The sequence below is a fragment of the Pinus tabuliformis genome, chromosome 4_2 (assembly GCF_031772625.1).
Source record: "Pinus tabuliformis cultivar Carrire ecotype Pingquan chromosome 4_2, CPIR1, whole genome shotgun sequence".
Classification (NCBI taxonomy): domain Eukaryota; kingdom Viridiplantae; phylum Streptophyta; class Pinopsida; order Pinales; family Pinaceae; genus Pinus; species Pinus tabuliformis.
In genome coordinates this window covers 318518913-318538169 of record NC_142304.1, presented here as the reverse complement: position 1 = coordinate 318538169, position 19257 = coordinate 318518913, and the positions used below count along the sequence as shown (strand labels likewise).

The 19257-nt window shown below is 32.5% G+C and overlaps 1 pseudogene; it reads right to left on the bottom strand.

The window, feature by feature from the left end:
• LOC149169245 (COP9 signalosome complex subunit 1-like) overlaps positions 1-17003 on the bottom strand; it is a 28212-nt pseudogene extending 11209 nt beyond the window's left edge.
• Positions 17004-19257: the final 2254 nt, after the last annotated feature.

The window sequence follows — 19257 nt, the reverse complement described above, 5'->3', positions numbered from 1 at the left end:
ACGGTCCCTTCATGCCTTTATGAAGAACTAATGAGGGGGTGATCATTCCTCTTCCCAGCACCCAGGAATCCATTATAAAAGTTAGGCATTATTATTCTAGGTATTTTAAAAAGGTTAGGCACCTTTGATATATCTTCACTAAAAATCCAAGTACATCAAATGAGATTTATTAAATGGGTATTCAAGTCATTCCATTGTGATGGAAAATGCTACAAATTGAAGTAAACAATAATTAGCAGTCTTCTTGTAAGTAGTGGAGGCAAGGGTTTTCAAAGATTAGTAAAGTTGATGGTAGTGTGGATATTGATATCTCCTTGTAAACATTGTCAAAACCAATAATAGTCTCAATGTATGTAAATAATAGTTTCAATTGTATGGAAAACCATGATTGACCATTACTTTCACCAAGTGGAGAAAATGATAAGAATTTTTAATGGGGAAGAAATAATTGTGAAACATAACTCATGAATTTTGATTGAAATTTATATAAGTCCTCATGTTCTTTAATTATTAAATACTTAATGTAAATAAAAATAAATTATCATTATGAATTTGGTTTTTAAGATTAAATATGTATTAAAAGGCACTCATCTATGACACTTGATTTTTGATATAGTCTGAATAAACCACTTAAAGTTAATTATCAATTAATCCTAATTAATTTTCTAAAAGATATATCTTTACTTACGTTAAGAGCTTTATTTCAAAAATAAATTACATTTATAAACTTATATCAATACATATAAGTAAATGGAATTGAATAAATAGCTTCTAAGTCTTGTTGGATTCTATGAGATTATTTTAAGTACAAATAGTTTTTTTAAGAATTGAAATTTACAAAATGTTTATCTTGATGGTAAACTCATGTCATATGGTGCAAAAAGTTTAAAGACATTCATTTATGACTCATCTGTTGAATGAGCTTAAATAGTCTACTTAATTCTCATTGTGAATTCATTAATCCATGTTTGATTAGAAAATGCATTTTTACATGGATTTTTGTTCTAGAAATAACAATGTCACATATATACATTCATATTAAGCCACATGATAAATAAAAATCAACTAATGGTTTCTTGACTTATTGACTTATATGACATGATTACATATAGAGATAGTTGATTTAAGAATGTGTAATATCCCTCCCCTTAATAATAAATAATAAATAATAAATAACAAAAATAAATAATAAATAATAAATAATAATAGAAATAATGAATAAATAATAATTAATAAAATAAATTATAAATAATAATAAATAAATCAATTAAATAATAAGATTAAAAATATATACAAAGAAATCAATAAGTAATAAAATAATAAAATAGAATAAAATAGAAATAACCATACTAAAACTCTAGATAAGAATAAGGAAACTATCAAAAAAAACTATCAACAAAAAGGAAATAAAACAAGAAATGGAAACTATCAAAAAGGAAAGAAATCAAAAGGAAGTGGCATGAGACTTCTATTTAATAGAGGGTAAGGAAGATGAGGGATCATTATTCTTTCCCGCATTCTATCCGTCTGAGGTTGTATCTTCCATTCTCTTGGAAGAATGTATACCAAGGCTTAGGGGCACTGGCAGTAGTAGTTGATTGAGGCTCGGGGGTGGCCAGTTGTCTTGCACAATTGAGCCTACGGTTGGGTGGAGAGTCGTCCCCAAAACCTTGTTGCGGTAAGCCTACTTCTACCACAGGTAAGTACCATTCTGATTTAAATTTAATGCTAATTAGGACAGTTAATTAGATATTTATTTTTGGACTATTACATAAGGTATCAGAGCTTTGGCTCAACCCTTATGGCCTATGGGCATCTTAAAAAAAATAAAAATCAAAGCAATGTTCAAACTCTTGGTACCTTTGGGAATTAAACATTAATGCAATAACTAATAAGATCTATTGTTATTGTTCTAGATCTGCTTGAAAATCGTTGTTAAATTTTTGGCTTTAATGTTGCCTTTCTAAATTTGTTCTGAAAACTATTGTTAAGGGCTACCCTCCAAAATCTATATCAGATCGAGGAACCAAATCTCTCTAGACTTCATATACCGCGAATCAGATCAATTGTCATTTTAATTAATTCTGGTGACCATTCTAGGATGGGTCCTGAGATTTGACACAAGTATTATTCTTCTATGATCAAATCAAATCTCCAAAATGATTTTTTTTGATATTCTTATAAGAAATCTCTGCATCATGGGTTTTATGGCTAAGATCTTAAATTAAGCCGCTCCTTCCTCAAATTACCTGTGATGTACTTGATGCATAAATTTCTGTATCGATGGTAAATATCAGTCTTGCAAATATCTCCAGTTTCTTCTTATATTTCCGATATTTTCTTTGCTTTTGATGTTGTCATTGTTTCCAATATTATTGGTTTTTCAGATCCAAATTTATGCTTGCAGACATTTTCCACAGTATTTCTAATAAGTTTATTTCGAGAACCTCGACAATGTATTCCTCGAAAGAATATTTGCAACATTGGTAAATTCTAAATACAAATCTGCTCTAATTTCAGTAGCAGTAGTCGACGTTAGCCAATACTTCGCCATGATTCCGTTAAAGCTTACAGAAATTTCCTAAATATAAATCTGCTCCAAGTTCAGTATTAGTAGTCCAAGCTAGGCAATATTTCACCGTGATTTCCTCAGGAATTATATAAACACAAATTTCCTAAATATAAAATTTCTGTAGCAGTAGTCCAAGCTAGGTACTATTTCACTTTCAAGAATTCTTTAATATGTATTAACTCTGATTTTCTGTAGTAGTAGTTTAAGCAACGCAATATTTCGCCGTGATTCCGTCGAAGTTATTCGAAATTCCTAACTACTCCCGCTAACGACCCTAAATATCTGTGGTGTCGCGGCCGTGTCGCAAATTGTGGAGATTTTGGTAATGATTCCCTGAAAGGACTCTATTATTGAAGCAAAACTCATCAATATTTTGGTTATTGACCCCGAATTTCCGTGTTGCTAAGCGGAGTGATCCAAATTTTGGTAATGCTGATGCGAAGTAGTCTGAAACGAAAACAAATTTCGGTAACGCCATGTTAAATTAGTAAATACAAGTTCGTGCGTGTAAAATTACATAATAATGCCTAAAAGACGGGCAATTTTCAGTAATTTTGCTACAGAGGATCAAAGACTTGGAAAATAAATTGGATTTCAGTAATTTGCTTGAGAACTCTAGATTTCTGGAAAAACATTATGTGATATAAATTTGGATGATTGTTCTCCGGCTGTGGGACACCGCCATGGTGCGCCAATTGCATGACCTAAATAACTGCCTTCAGATTTCGGTAACACTGCTTTAAATGAAAATTGTATAGTTTTGCACCATGTACTACAATTGTTTGAGTTGAATATCTTAATGCTCTACGAAATATCGTGAAAACTCTACCAAATGGCAGCAATATCTTGTTGTTAAACTGTAGATTCAATCTTTACCTACATAAGAATATAATGTTGAATCAAATAAGTGTGCAATTTTAGGAATTTTATGACAATTTCCTATCGTTCTTTTCTCTTATAACTTTGGCAAGTTTTGGCCATTGTCTATTTTTTATGCAATAATATCGTAGCATTGTCTTTATGCAATAATATTGTAGTTTGAACTTTCTTGATCCTTCTCAGTTAATTCTATCACCAGTAGTCGTGTGACTAACAGTTCTTGTATTTTGGACTTTTCCTTAACAAATCTGTTGGGATTTTTTTTTTACGGATCCTTATAATTATAAGATGGATTGTTAAAATTGTAGTCTGTTGCTTTAATACATCCATCAACTGCTCCAACACTGTCACAGTAAAGCAGTTGATTGAAGGTCGTGAAAGCTGCATGATCAAATTGGAAAGGGAAGGGAATGTTTATCCGATTCATGAGCTGTGCTTAATTTTGAAAATTACCAGAGTTTCTTAATAATGAGGATTGAAACCTGCAACAATCCATTAGTATCCGTGTCTGCCAGCTGGATGATCGGATCGGAGAGGGAAGTTTATTTGAGTCGTGAGTTGTGTTTCATTTTGAAAATTAAGTAATTTCTTGATAATGACCGTTTCAAACCTACAATCCATTAATATCGGTGTCTGAGCAAATCTAGACCAGCTTTCTCGCAAATCTTGCATCATCCAATTTTACTTACGGTATCTTACGCTTGAAATTGTCGTGTCTGAGATTCATGCACGTTAAAATCGTTTCACCATCCATAAGAGGCTAACCTGGCTCACTAGAGCTCACTCTCCTAACATCCAAGGCCGAATGGAGAAAACTCAGTATAGATGTTTGTCCTGAAAAAAAAAAAAAACAAATGGGTAGAGGACTTGAGCAAATACTGTGCAACTGTTTGCAAGTAAGGGCCTATAGATGTGGTCTAGAAGGTCTCAATGTGCGTCTGAACTGATTGTTGGAATGAGGTCTGGTCTGAGGGCGCCTATGGGATCTCATTGAGACAGATATGGATCCCCATGTCCTCACTAATCTAGAATCATGTTTCCATCTGCCACTGGGTGCCCTGAATCGGGAGCACTATAAAAAGGGAGGTAATTTGTCGAGTAGAAGTTGATCTCTGGAATGGAAGTGGCTAAAGGATGGAAGCATAAAAACAAAAAGCCTCATTTGCCATCAACTTGTGTTTGCTGACTAACTTTTGCCCCATGTTCTATTACCCTTCTATCCTCATATTAAGGTGCTTTCTTGTTTTTATGCCACATCTGTTTCTTCTTTCCCACCTTATCCTGCTTGATTCCTAAACTTGAAGGATTCTGAGACTCTTCGTCAGAATATTCTAGATCAACTTTATCATCAAATATACCTTCTTTTTCTACTCCCTCCATTAAAAATTGAAATTTCAAATATTTACAGGTGGAGACTCAATATCAAAATTCCCATTTTATTACATGAAATCTCATTTTTTCAGCTACATGAAATCTCATTTTTCAGGATAACTAAATTGGAACAGTTTCCAGTTCTCGCATAAGGCATTTCTTATTATTTGTGTACTTCTTTAAAGTACCTTGAAACATTTTTCCTGTGTTGGGTTAACTCTGATATTATTTTCTCCTGCAGTCTTTAAGTTGCCAAAATCCAGTTATCGTATTTACAGAGATTTTTTTTAAACATGCTCAAAAATTGATGATTGCTAGTTATTAAGAAAAAATGGCAAGTACTCTACTCCTTGATAAAGTACTTATCATCACAATACCAGTGGATGCGTCGTTCCCTGAAGTGCATAAGAGATATATGTGGCACATCTTCTAATATTAAGGTTTTTTCCGAAACAAGTTATGTGGATTTTCTCTATTTCATGCATATATGTTTAATATTTACGGTTGACCCATCTCTTGTATTTGTCATATGCGGTGATTTTCCATGTTCAACATCAATGAAGTGCTTGTTATCTACAGAAAAAAAAAAAGATCCAATATTGGTAGCCCCAATCAGTAGAAAACTAGATCAAGAAAGTGAATAGGTGTCGAAGAAGTTATATTTTCTGAATTCTTACCAATAGCACAAAGATATGCATAAAGCTATTGCAATTAAGACCGTCATTGCCAACGTAGAACGTTACGGAAAGCAATAAAGGTCAATTGCAGAAGGTGGATTCCAGAATCAAATTGTTTTCATTTTTGAACAAAGAAATTAACGTCCAATGAAATTCCATGCAGAACCATTACAATCTATTAAGTGAAGTTAGACAACCCGCAAATGTTTAAAAAAAAAAAAAAAAACAAACAAACAAACAAACATTGCAGCGTGAGTAGGCATGCAACCAATCTTGTAATCGTACACAATGAGCATCTGTTGGTAATTTAAAGTTTAAACACTACAAACTTTGTTTTCTTATTACAGAGATAGAATTATGTTGCTTGAAAAAGACAATTCCTCTGCTTATTTGGAATTAGTTAAAACATGTTCTGAGATTTGCCCATTAGTGATCTCAGCAATTAGCTCTCTCAAATTGTTAACAAGATCATTTCATGACATTCAAAATTATTTCCAAAACAAAGCATATACATGACAGGTTGAGATCTTAAGATAATTGAGATATAGGGTCTTAGGCATGAATATCTGCTCATGGAACTTCAACTTACTAAATAAACATGGGTTGGTTATGACACAAATATAATTAAGGTAGTCACCATGGTTTGGCGAGATAATTTGAAAAGTAGAGGTTCATTTTACATGGATTGTTGTTCTTTTATCCTATAGCAACATACAGTCGGTCCTATAATCATAATCTTTTCCTCAATAGTGACTTGAAACTTATAGCATCATTACACATGCATATGTTCCTTTACATTATTTTGAGTATTTTGAAGTTTTGACCAGATGGAAATGCATTTGAACATATTTGAATTACTATGTGCTTTGTCATAGATTCTAAAATCCTTTCTCTTTTTCTATTTCCTTAACTCCATATTGCAGATTTTTAAATTTTAACTTTTCGCTCTACATATTTGCCTTGGTGTGACTGCTTAGATAAATGGAATAGATTAGACATATTTCCTGTTATGCATGAGGATATTTGCTCCTGTCTATAAGTCTCTCCTTGCCTTGGTTATTGATTCATGTCCTTGTAAATTCAATCTCTCTTGGCCTTGAGAATTTGTAGAATAACTCTCGGAAGTGCCTTTGCATTTTGTTGGTCTCGGATGGATTTGGCTTCTAGAAGCCCCTGAGTCGCAAAAGCGTCCACTGGGATATTTTGAGAAGGCTCCAAAGCCACATTGAAGTTTGAAATTGAAAACCGAAACTTTAGCAGAAGCTTCAACTTTCCAACAATATCTAAAAGAAACTACTTTCTTTTTTTAATCTGTTATATGTAAAAGAAACTGAAATATTTAACCTAGCCTCACTTCTTAAAAGGAAAATAGAAACTTTAGAAACTGTCAACGGTGGAGTTTCCTTCCTTGAGTGATGTTTTTGGTTGCTTACTATAGATGTCTTACTCAATTTTTTATTTTTACCTTGGTGGACCTATAGATGGAAACACATTGCTCTGTTCCTAATATTATGCCAATAGGTGAGGCTTAGCAAGCTGCAACCAGTTTGTTATTTAATATTTGATCTATAAATTGCGTTGTTAGGGTTTTCAATTTCATTTTTATTTTTAGAAGAAAGCATAGACTTTCGTTTGGAAAATGGACCGCGCATATCCGTGGCTAGAAAATTGTGGCAAACTGACTATTTTTAAAAGATAGCAATATTACCATAGAAACTAATAAAGCTCTTTAAAACGCATTTTTAGAGGTGTCTTAAAAGTAGTGTAGGCTTTATTTTTGGTAGGATCTTGATACAGATATTTATCATTAGTCGTTTTTCTGGGTTTAATTATGGTGTCTGTGGGCTATTTGATCTCTGGACCTTTGTACTTTCTTGATAGGTACTAATGTGTCTGGCCTTTCACCTTCATACTTTCTTGATCGGTATTGATTACTGCCCGTCTGTATATATCAAAATGTTTCCAATATCTATGGTTATGTAATTGCAGTGTGGCAATGAAATTTTGATGGATTTATAGTTTTATGATAAGGTCATACACTATTCAGTGCTAATCCTGTTCAGTGTACTTCTGTCTTTTCCTCCTCGATTATTGTTCCCTTATTAGGAGGTCTATTTCATTTTGAAATGAAGGATGGCTTGAGCCAATGCATTTTACATAAGGTAGTTATCAACTTCTTAGGCATTAAGGATATTAATATGCTTCGAGGCATAAAGTACAAGAGCTGTGAAATTTTCTTTTGATTCACTACATGTAGTGTTCCATGAAACATGCCATAAGAGCATGCACTACAAGTATAGTTTCTTTGACTTAGTTGCCAGGACGAGGGGAAATCTACACTAATGAAAATGCTCATGATTTACCTGGCTACATTTCACTTTAGTAAGGCAGAACATACTAAGAAAAGATTAAAAGTTTACAATGAGAAGTTGGATAGAAATTGGAGTTTAATAAGGGATGCTAGGGCTGCACGAGATTTGTCAATATAGTATGGGTTTATTATGGAAACCGTTAGGTTTTCTTTAATATCCCTGTCTATTTTATTTAATATGTTATCTTTTGTTTTTGTTACTGTTGAGTATAATGTTACATGAGGTTTCGTGATTCAAGGTCAATAGCATATATTGGATAGAGTTGTCTAAGGAAAAATGGAAAGGAGAAACTTGCAAATTTTCTAATGATGATAACTAATGATAGCTCATGTGATTATGGCCAACTTGGATCAGATGAACAAAAAAAAAAAAAAATGGTGCTAGATAGATACTTAAGGTGGTTGAGAGGAAGTGTCACAACAAGGGTAAGAAATCAATAACAAGAGGCAACCTATTTTAGAACATAATGGAAGAATTTGGTATAATCATAACTTGGTACTCTAAAGGTATCATTATAAGGTCTATCTAAGGATGATCCACATAAAGAGGAAAATATTGGCAATCAACCAATGAGGTTGAATAATCATGGTAATAATGAAGGTCAATTTGAAGGAACCTTGAAGGTATGATGACATAGATTAAAGAAGTAAATGCGTAATAAAATTGATCAATTGGAGGAGATAAGTTGTGTACATGACAACATCTATAGTAGTTTTTCCCTCTAGTGGGAGGGCCACATTGTAAATTTTTCCATAGGTGACTAACTATATGCATGAATTATGGATAACAAGATGTATGATCAGGCAATTTTATTATGTTTATGTCTTAAAACAGGAAATGATAAGCGGATTACATTTGGTAGCCTAAAGGGTATGATAACATTAGAGTAAAGAAGAGAATCCATAATAAAATGAGCAATTCAAGGAAGATAAGTTATTATATTGGAAGAATAGTAGCAACATTTCAAGTGTAACATGTTTTAAATTGAGACTAAGGGAAAAATAAATGGTATCTATGAATATATGGTAGGGGAAGTAAAGCATGTTTATGTCAAGAAGAAAATTCTCTTAATGATATTAATGATTGAACCGAGCAACATGATTGGTAAGGTCAAAGTGATGGCCTATATAAGTGTCATCATAAGAAGTTCTAAGCACTTCTAATCGATGAGAAATGAGAAATGATAAACTAGGAAAATGTTCCGAGGATGATAATTGTTTAACTTTTTGAAAAAGAAATACATGATGTAGACTAATAAGAAAACATTGAGCATGAAGTGTAGGAAGAAATATTGTTGTAAATATAGTTGGAAATTATATAATGAGACTTTGATAAGGATTACATATAAATTGGCAAAAGAAGTCAGATTCAACTAATAAAGGGTGCAATTGAATAAATTTCACTCACGAGGGGATTGATCATATATTGTTACCTCATACAAAACAACTTATTAGTGCACGTCATTAGTATTGAAAGAAGTTATGGTCAAAATACAATGGGCATACCAAATCACTCATAGATGATAATGATGGTAGTAGTTCCAATCATTTCAAAGTCTAAACTGAATAATTAATGAGTGAAAATTAAAGTGGAATAATCCCTATTCCAACTTGAACATGGGTGAATCTACGATAATAGAGATCAAGTGGAAACTTGATGAGAAAAGCAAATCTTTTTAGGATGAACAATGAAAATTATGCAACTAATGAGTAAATCATGAGGGGGCAACAAGCCCTCATGCAAGTAGATTAGGCATAAAATAAGACTTAAATAGGGATGACCTCTTGTATGTGCGCTATTTGGTTAAGAAAAATATGTATAGTGATCATGGAATTTTAACTTGATATTGATGATTTAAATGATTATACAAATGGTAATATCTTAACAATGAATTTCACCAGAATTTCCTTGGGAAGGAAGAATATATGACGAGAGATTAAGACTCAAGATGATTAGGCTCATGTGAAATTTAACGATGCACTTAGATTATTATACCTATGGTGTAAATGGTAAACTTCCTAGTTGAAAAAAAAAAAAAAAAGTGGAAATGATTATTGAAAAAGTAGTTGGTATCTTGATGAAAACATAACACTAATAACACTGATGAGATAACATGGATCCTAGATGGATGTTCAATAATCATAATTCATAGTTGAATGTTTATAAAGTAAATGAAATTGATTTTTTTTTATGAGCCATGATAAGAATGCTTATAGAGTATTATTCTAAAGTATTGAGATGTTCTCATATTGACGATGTTCCATGGTAGGAAGATAATGATTTACATATGGTTCTTATAGTAATAATGTATCCATATTCTAATAGCGATATGCATAGGTATTATGTATATTGACACATTCATTACTAAGTGATGATAGGTATTTGATGTTGAATACTCATGATGGATATGATATGCATAATGTGATGCTATAATATGAGATTTATTGAAATGTAATTCATTTATTATGTGAAGTCATGATATGTCTTTGATGCAAATATGTTAATGTGCTAACTTATGAGGGTATTTCATGAGGTGAAGCATGTGATATGCATACAAATTTATGACATGCATGAGCATGCAGTTCGTCATTATCCATAATGTTGCGATTAACAAGGATGAATGTTCTCATGATGACATGCAAGACTTGGCATGTGGATTATTTTTTTTATGATACTATGATGGTATAGCTAATCCATTGGTTGCATGTTGAGGTGTGATGATTGACAGGACTCCACAAATGGGCCAAGAGGGCCTGTTTATTTGATGATATGGTTAATGCATTGGATGCATGTGGAGATGTGAGGATTCACAGGACTCCACAAATGGGCCGAGAGGGCCGGTTTATTTGATGATCTCGTGTGAGCCCATATGCAAGAGGGAGAATAAGTAACACCATATGGGCTAGGGACAAACTCAATCAACACTACATATGCCAGTGGTTCCTTTGTCTTGTGTATAGCTCTTGATGGATAGCTCTTGAAGAGCTATGAGACCATCTTGAGGAGGCCAAGTGCCTGATGTTCTAGGCTTGGTGCCTAGTATTGGATTGGGATGCCGAAGTCTGGAAGGGTTGTATAAGACTTCGATGCCTGGGGCTGTGCGCCTTAGTAGTTGTGGAGGGAGTGGGCCAGCCTTGCGAGATGCCTGGGGTCATTGAGTACCGGACCGGATGCCTGCCTTGGGGTAGATGAGGTCTGAGTCAGGCGCGAGCCTTGGGGCTAGCCTTGGACTAGGATACAGACCGGGTCAGGCTTAGCCTGGTGCCGAAAGTGGGAAAAAAGGACAGAGATCCCTTGAGATTTCCCGGGGTGTTGGGGACTTTCGATGCCTGCTGGTTATACTAGTTCAGCAGAGGGTGTTGGCAACAGGAAGTAATTAAAATAATAAATAATAAATAATAAATAATAATAAATAATAAATAATACATAATTCAACATAACTTCGGGACGAAGTTCCTTAAAGAGGGAGAGTATGTAATATCCCTCCCCTTAATAACAAATAATAAATAATAAATAACAAAAATAAATAATAAATAATAAATAATAATAGAAATAATGAATAAATAATAATTAATAAAATAAATTATAAATAATAATAAATAAATCAATTAAATAATAAGATTAAAAATATATACAAAGAAATCAATAAGTAATAAAATAATAAAATAGAATAAAATAGAAATAACCATACTAAAACTCTAGATAAGAATAAGGAAACTATCAAAAAAAACTATCAACAAAAAGGAAATAAAACAAGAAATGGAAGCTATCAAAAAGGAAAGAAATCAAAAGGAAGTGGCATGAGACTTCTATTTAATAGAGGGCAAGGAAGATGAGGGATCATTATTCTTTCCCGCATTCTATCAGTCTGAGGTTGTATCTTCCATTCTCTTGGAAGAATGTATACCAAGGCTTAGGGGCACTGGCAGTAGTAGTTGATTGAGGCTCGGGGGTGGCCAGTTGTCTTGCACAATTGAGCCTACGGTTGGGTGGAGAGTCGTCCCCAAAACCTTGTTGCGGTAAGCCTACTTCTACCACAGGTAAGTACCATTCTGATTTAAATTTAATGCTAATTAGGACAGTTAATTAGATATTTATTTTTGGACTATTACAGAATGCATGGTTAGAAAAAGTTGTCAATTCAAAATAGAATAAATTAGTTAGAACTCATCAAAGATTGATTTTAAAATATTAATTTTCTAAAAAATATATGTTTACATTAAGAACTTTATTTCAAAAACAAATTGCATGTATACATACATATATACTAAATAAAATTTAATACATACTTGTCTTATTGTCTTCTATCACATTATTCATATACAAATAATTTATTTAAGAATTGAAATTTACCAAATGTTAGGGGTGGGAAAATTAAATGATAGGAAAATAAAACTTGAACAATCTACTTAACATTCATTAACAATTAATTATTCCATGTGTTGTTAAGAAAAACATTTAATTTTACATGGAGTTTTATTTTTTTTTAAATGTCACATTTATACATTATATTAAACCTCATGATAGGAAAATAAAAGTCAATAAATGTTTTTGGATAGATCACTTAGAACTCATTATCAATTACATATATATATATATATATATATATATATATATATATATAGAGAGAGAGAGAGAGAGAGAGAGAGAGAGAGAGAGAGAGCTACGTTTCGAAAATACATCACATTTATAAACTTCTATCAATGCATATAACCAAATAGAATTCTTCAAGTCCTATTGGATTCTATGAAATTATTTAAACCAGAAATAATCTATTTAAGGATTGAAAATGAAAAAATGTTAATATGGATGGGAAAATCAATGTCTTATGGTGCAAAAAGTTTAGATACAACCTTTTTTGACCCATCTCTTTAATGAGTCTAGATGGTCCACTTAACACATTGTTAATTAATTATTGAATTATTCCATGTTTTATTAAGAAGATAATTTTATTTTACATAGAGCTTTGTTTCAAAACAATACAATATGAAATTAATACTCTTAATAAATTAAGTGATAGGATTATGGATTAAAAATTTCAGTTTATTTAAAATACAAAATTAAAAAAATTAACTTTAAGTAATGAAATTAAATGCCTTAAAGTTCAAAGATATAATTCATCCATGATAGTTTCTAACCAAACCTTGATAGTCCAATTAGCAATCATTATCATTAATTATATGTTTTTTTTTAAGAAATGCAAAATTACTTACAATATATTTTTATCTAAAACCTACAAATCATATTTATGCACTCATATTAGTGCATTTTATATGTAAAGAATGAATAACTAACTTTGTGCCTTGTTGATTTTCATTGTTATATGATTGCAACTACAACCATTAATTGATTTAAGCATATAAATTTAGGAAAATTATGAATTGAGAAATCACCTATCTTATGCTTCAAAAGGTTCAAATCATTCATCTATGACACATTTCCCATTAGCCTTAATAGTGAATAATGCATTGTGAATAGTGAATAGTGTAGATAGCATTTATCAAGTAAATTATTATAATTTCATTATTAACACACACCTTTGTTTGCAAGGAGTTCTATTTCAAAACTTATATTTCACATTTATATATGATTATTGATGCATATAAGTAAACAGAAATCATTAAAAATAACATGTCTTGATGGTTCATGTAAGATAATTTAAAAGGCAAGAAACGAAGTCATTGCAAAAAAAATTAATAATAAGAAATATACATATTAATATAATTGGCAATTCCCATATATTTCAAAAAAATATAAAATCATACAAATTGATACAAGAAAACCTATGTCCAAATGTAAGGAAAATTTGGAATGTACTTTTCAACAAATTTTTAAAGGAAATTATCTCCATCCACTACAATGTAGTAGATGTTCTATTGAACATTCGAATGTACTCATGTGTTTCTTTGATACAATGAAGTGTCTTAAGAAAGGGGAATAAAACTTGCATAAGTCAAGTATCTTGCTCTTTTCCTATATAGGCTTTTATCAATATGTGGTTTGATCGATATCCAATGAATTGAAAAGTATGCTTTTTTGTAACTATTAGAAATACATTTGATTCTTCATAATTATCTCCATGTTGGGACCACAGATCAGTCAAATTTTTCTCATAAAATTGTCTTGTTTTCCCTGCTTCAAGTTTTGTTTGTAAATAACAATGACACTTATCCCATGCAAATTTAAAGTCCTATATATCAATATTTGACTTTTCAAGTAATTTTCAGATGTACTTGTCAATGACATTTAATGTCCATATTGTGACATCATAATTTTTTAAGCAACATTTTAATACTTCTGACTGAAAAAAGCCTTAAAAAATAAGACCTACCACCAAACTATCAATCTAGTTCTCTTTGAATATGAAAATTGTGTTTATATTTGGTGTATGATTTGAAGAACACTCCTTCCATTTCAAATATCAATATGTTCTCACTTGTAGTAATGCCCATCTGCATCTGTGCTACAACCACATGTATGATATTAAAATATCTACACTTCATTGCTTAAGGACATAAACACCTACCAAATTAAAAATGATGTTAGTATTTATTATGAATTATTTCCATTTATATGAAAAGAGAATTTTATGAGTTAATAGTAATCAAAATACAAATGCAATGGCCCCATTAAAATGAACAAACTAATGATATTTTTAATTTATATATACAACCTAGTACCTTTATTTAATTTGTATGGAATACAATTCTTCTAAGAATGCGTTGACCCACCATTAAAATCATTGATTTTAATACTTATGATTATTTCTTTAATTGCAGTTGAAAAATATAATTACAATGGTCTAGTGCAAGTAAACAAACTAATTATATATTAACTTCCACATACACTATAATACAATTTTTAAATTTCAAACCTAATTAATTATATGCTAATTTTTAGAGTCTCTACATTAGTTGCTTTTGGTGCTTCTTTTAGTACAAATTGTATGTTTATTGTTGGTGCTACGTAGAAACTAATATAGTTTTTCAACTTATGTGGAATAAGAAAAGTTATAAGAATGCAATGGATCATCCTTCACATTACTAATTTGTAAGAGGTATAATGATAACTTAAACCATGATTAAAACAAATAATTGCAATGATCTAATTCAAACAAATAGACCAATTATCTATTAATTTTTACATATAATGCAATCCATTGTAAAAATTTCTATAGCATTGGAAATTTTGATATTAAAACATTGAATGACCATTCAAATTAATAATTTTTATCAACACAATATCTCACTAAAAATAAATAAAATAAAAATATTTTGTTTTTAGTAATGACAAACCAAATCAACAATTATTTTATTAGTGTTGTGAAATAAAATAAATAATTCATGATGTCATACATATAATAGCATGAAATAGACATCTCTCATCTTAAGGTACTTCTAAATGCAATTGAACATCCTTCAAAGTAGCTCACACATATATAGCCTTCTTGAGTTTATGCAACATTCTCCATAGCTCATCAATCAACCAATTATCCTCTTGATTTGTTCCAATGAATGGAGGAGAAAAAATCACATTTTCTTTGGGATTCTCTTTCACTCTCTCAAGTGAAAAATCCACTATAATAGTATTGGTTGCATCATATTGGGTATGCATTTCCCACATTTTTTTCAATGATTTAGTGTGTATAACTTTGGTTGGATTATTAATGACCATATGTCCCTTTTGTGATTTACAATATTAATCAGTTCGAATAAACACATGTTTATCTTGCAATGTCTTTGTAGCCAACTTTCTTAAAACTCTTGTTATGCTTTGTTTCAAAATTGTCGTTGAAATGGCAATGTCAAGGGATTCATTTTTGAAACACATTTCAATTTTATTTTTTTTTGCATGTGAATGAATCCAAAATAACTTTTTCTCTATTGTGTAATTAGCATCAAATCCCATTTTCTCAATATTCCCTTTGTTTGTTTCCTCATCATCAATGCTATGATAAAGAATGTCTTTTATTTTCCAAGGAAAAAAAAACGAACTTTTTTATTAGGAATAAAAAGTTACATAGTATATGAGTTAACATTCTGCAAAAACTGCATGGTCAGGAGCAAAAACTCCTCTGAGAAAGTGCATCAGCATATCTACAGAAATCTATAAGACTCATGTACCCGGCCTAAACAGCCATACCAAAAAGGAACTGAAAATCCAAAGTGTCTCCTGGGTCTCCTTTCATGAGGAAAACAACCCAGAAAAACACATACAGTAAACACAGTTTAACAACCCGCTCTATCAAAACAGAGCATCATAGTATAAAAAGAAAGAAACAGTTTTTATATGCCACCATTTTCAAATAAAACCACTGATAAAAACTGGTGCATATAAGTAGAGAAAACAAAAACATTATATGTTTGGAGGGAGATCCGACACACGGATCTGATCCTGAAGCTGTTCTGTTACTCTCCATGCGCCCACAGCTTGTTGCATACCTTCTTTAGAAAGCCCGTCGGCCTCTTCATTGCTGTCCCTGTAGATGTGATCAATTTAAAAAACATTAAACTGCAGTTTTAAAGATTGGATTTCCTCTAATAAAGGCAACAACATGTAATGCTGACATCTGTATTTCCCAATGACCCAATTAACAACATTCATCGAATCTCCAAAAATCTGAACTGCAAGGATATTTCTGTGGATGAGCCAACAAAGGAGAATTTTTAAGGCTGAAAGTTCTGCAAAGTTATTTGTTCCCATCCCAAGTCCCACTGAGGCTTTTAACGAGTGAACGGCACTAAGATGAATACAAATCCCAGCTCCTGTGATATTATTTTGGGCTGCCCCATCGAAAAAAGCCCACAGAATCCCATCTCTAATACGCAACTCTTTCCGCTGATCATTTTTTACAGGTCCATCTGGCTCAGGGATGCTGGCGAGGATGGCATTGCTTTGAATAGCAATAGCTGCCACTGGGGTCGAAGTTTCTCTAAAGATACTTCGGTTTCTGGCAATCCATATGCCCCAGCAAATGATGGGAGGCAAGTTTCTCAGATTCTTTTCGTGGAAATGGTTCCACCAATATTCCCAGGCAGTGGAAAAAACATCCCCCTCCCACCTAACCTTTGCGTTTAAGAGATTTTCTGCTTCACTCCAGACTTGCTTTGTGAAAGGACAGGTGAGGAACATGTGAGATATGGATTCTGAGTCTGCTAAACATAAAGGGAATCTACTAGGCCCCTGTTTAAACCAGGATTGAAGGACATCCCAAGTAGGAATTTTGTTTTTTAAAGCACACCAGAAAAAGATCCTAGCTTTTTTAGGACACTTCAGTTTAAACAGAGGCTTTGCCCACCAAACAGGAGGCTCCCAACCCTTTTTCTTCATCAAAAAATTGTACCCAGCCTTTGGAGAATATCGCCCTGTCTCAGCATGTGCCCAAACCAAGGAATCCGGCCTGTCCTTTATTCTAACATTTGATCTTTTAAGCTCCTGAAGAAAGAGCTGCCATTCATTCCTCCAAATGAAATCTATGTCTAGATCATCTGCAGACTTCCAAGCCTGCCCCCAAATAGATGACTGCTCCAAATTTGCTATCTGGTTTAGGCATTTTATTCCTTTTTCCTCCAAATGATTTAGCAGTTCAGGAGATAGGGCAAAACCTTCACTGCATCCAACCCACGGGTCCCTGCCAATCCTCAAATATTCGCTATAAAGAATGTCCTTTAGTTCAAAAATAACTTTTTTTTTCAATTATTTTGGCCTCAATACAATGAAAAATAATCTAGTCAAACCATTTTATTCATATTACAAAAATGACTAAAAAAATGTTGAAACAATACACTTACCTTGAGTGGCTTTTTCACTATTTATAGATGAAATAATAATTTATTTTATCATCCTGATAGAACCTAGAGTAAACATATTAAACGTTCAATCAAATACCGATACCAAAAAAAGCATTTGTAATGCAACCTTTAAAAAGAAACACACACACACACACACACCTTTAACATTATTTTGATTGTTAATTTTATCTTTTTTATTTGTTCCTATAATGAAAATGTACAACATTATGGTAGTTACAAGCATTAGAGTTCGAAGAATAATAAGATAAAAAAATAAGACAAGTTATAAGTATCTGATATGATATTATCTTCATATTTGTAACTTTGCACCCCTGTTATAGACACTTTTGGGCACTGCAACCCCAAGCATAAAATGTCCATAAACCAAGGGCTCCTAAGTCCCTAAAGGTGTTGTTCCAAACCCTAAAAGAACAAGGTCAACTGATTACAGTATCTCCCAGAAGTTCTCCATGAAAAACTACTCAGAATTGGTCAAAATTGGACCATTTCACCTACTCCATAGGGAAAGTACGTTGCATCCCGCCTAAATACACACAGCAGGTGCGTTGCATTTCAAAAATCCCTTCTATGGGGTGTGATGGGCGAGAAGGGACAAATGGCAAGGTCAATCCACAAGGTTGAGAAGCATGGAATCTTCTAGAAACTTCGCCTGTGACACTTGCCTATCTAAATTCGACCAGGGATGAGTAATAGAGCATCAATCTCCAAGTGGAATCAAGAACTACCAGAGGGAAGACACTAATCAAATCACAACCTGACTCATCTCCCTTGCCGACATCTATATATGGATCCCTCATCCCAGAGATCCAGAGGCTGGAATTTTGCATCTTGTAAGGAATTGATGTTGGTTTCTTGAGGCAACATCATAGTGTGGGGTGATCTAAGCTTTTCATGAGGTGAAGAAGGGCTTACTTGCTGAGATGATGATGTTGGGTCAGAACAATTGGTTGTAACTCTCTTGTCTCTTTCTTGATTATCAATAAAACTATTCTAGTTTTCCTCCATACACTTGTGTGATTGATGTTTTATGCATTTGTGTGGTTAATATACATCTGATCCTATATTTCTTATGATAATAGATCCATGTTCTCATATATTGTTATGGTGCTTTGATTCTACAGCTACTCTGTGAAGCTGGGTATACAAGAAAGCAAGTAGCAAAGGACTATCTAAAGAGAGAGGAATCGAGCAAAGAACCAAGCGCAAGACAGAGGTTGGTCTCTTTTATTCTTATCTCATCTATCTTTCATAAAGGAAAGTGAAAGTAGTTTTACTTTGTTTGTTTCTAAGGTAGCTACTAGCCTTAGTGGGATTAGCAGTTTTGCATAGACACTATTCCTGGTAACAAAATGGCGAATCCGCTGGGGAAGGAGTACATTGTTTGTTCATCTATATTTGTTTACTTTATAAACTTACAAACGGAGCCTGAAGTCACGCCAGCTAGCCTTCGAACTACATTTTCTATGCAAGTACAAAGTATATCAACGCTGCTTCAGTCAATCTCCGAGTTTTGTTTATGAATTAAACAATTGATTTACAAGCTCTTTAATTTCCCTTGTGGTGGCTCTAGTAAC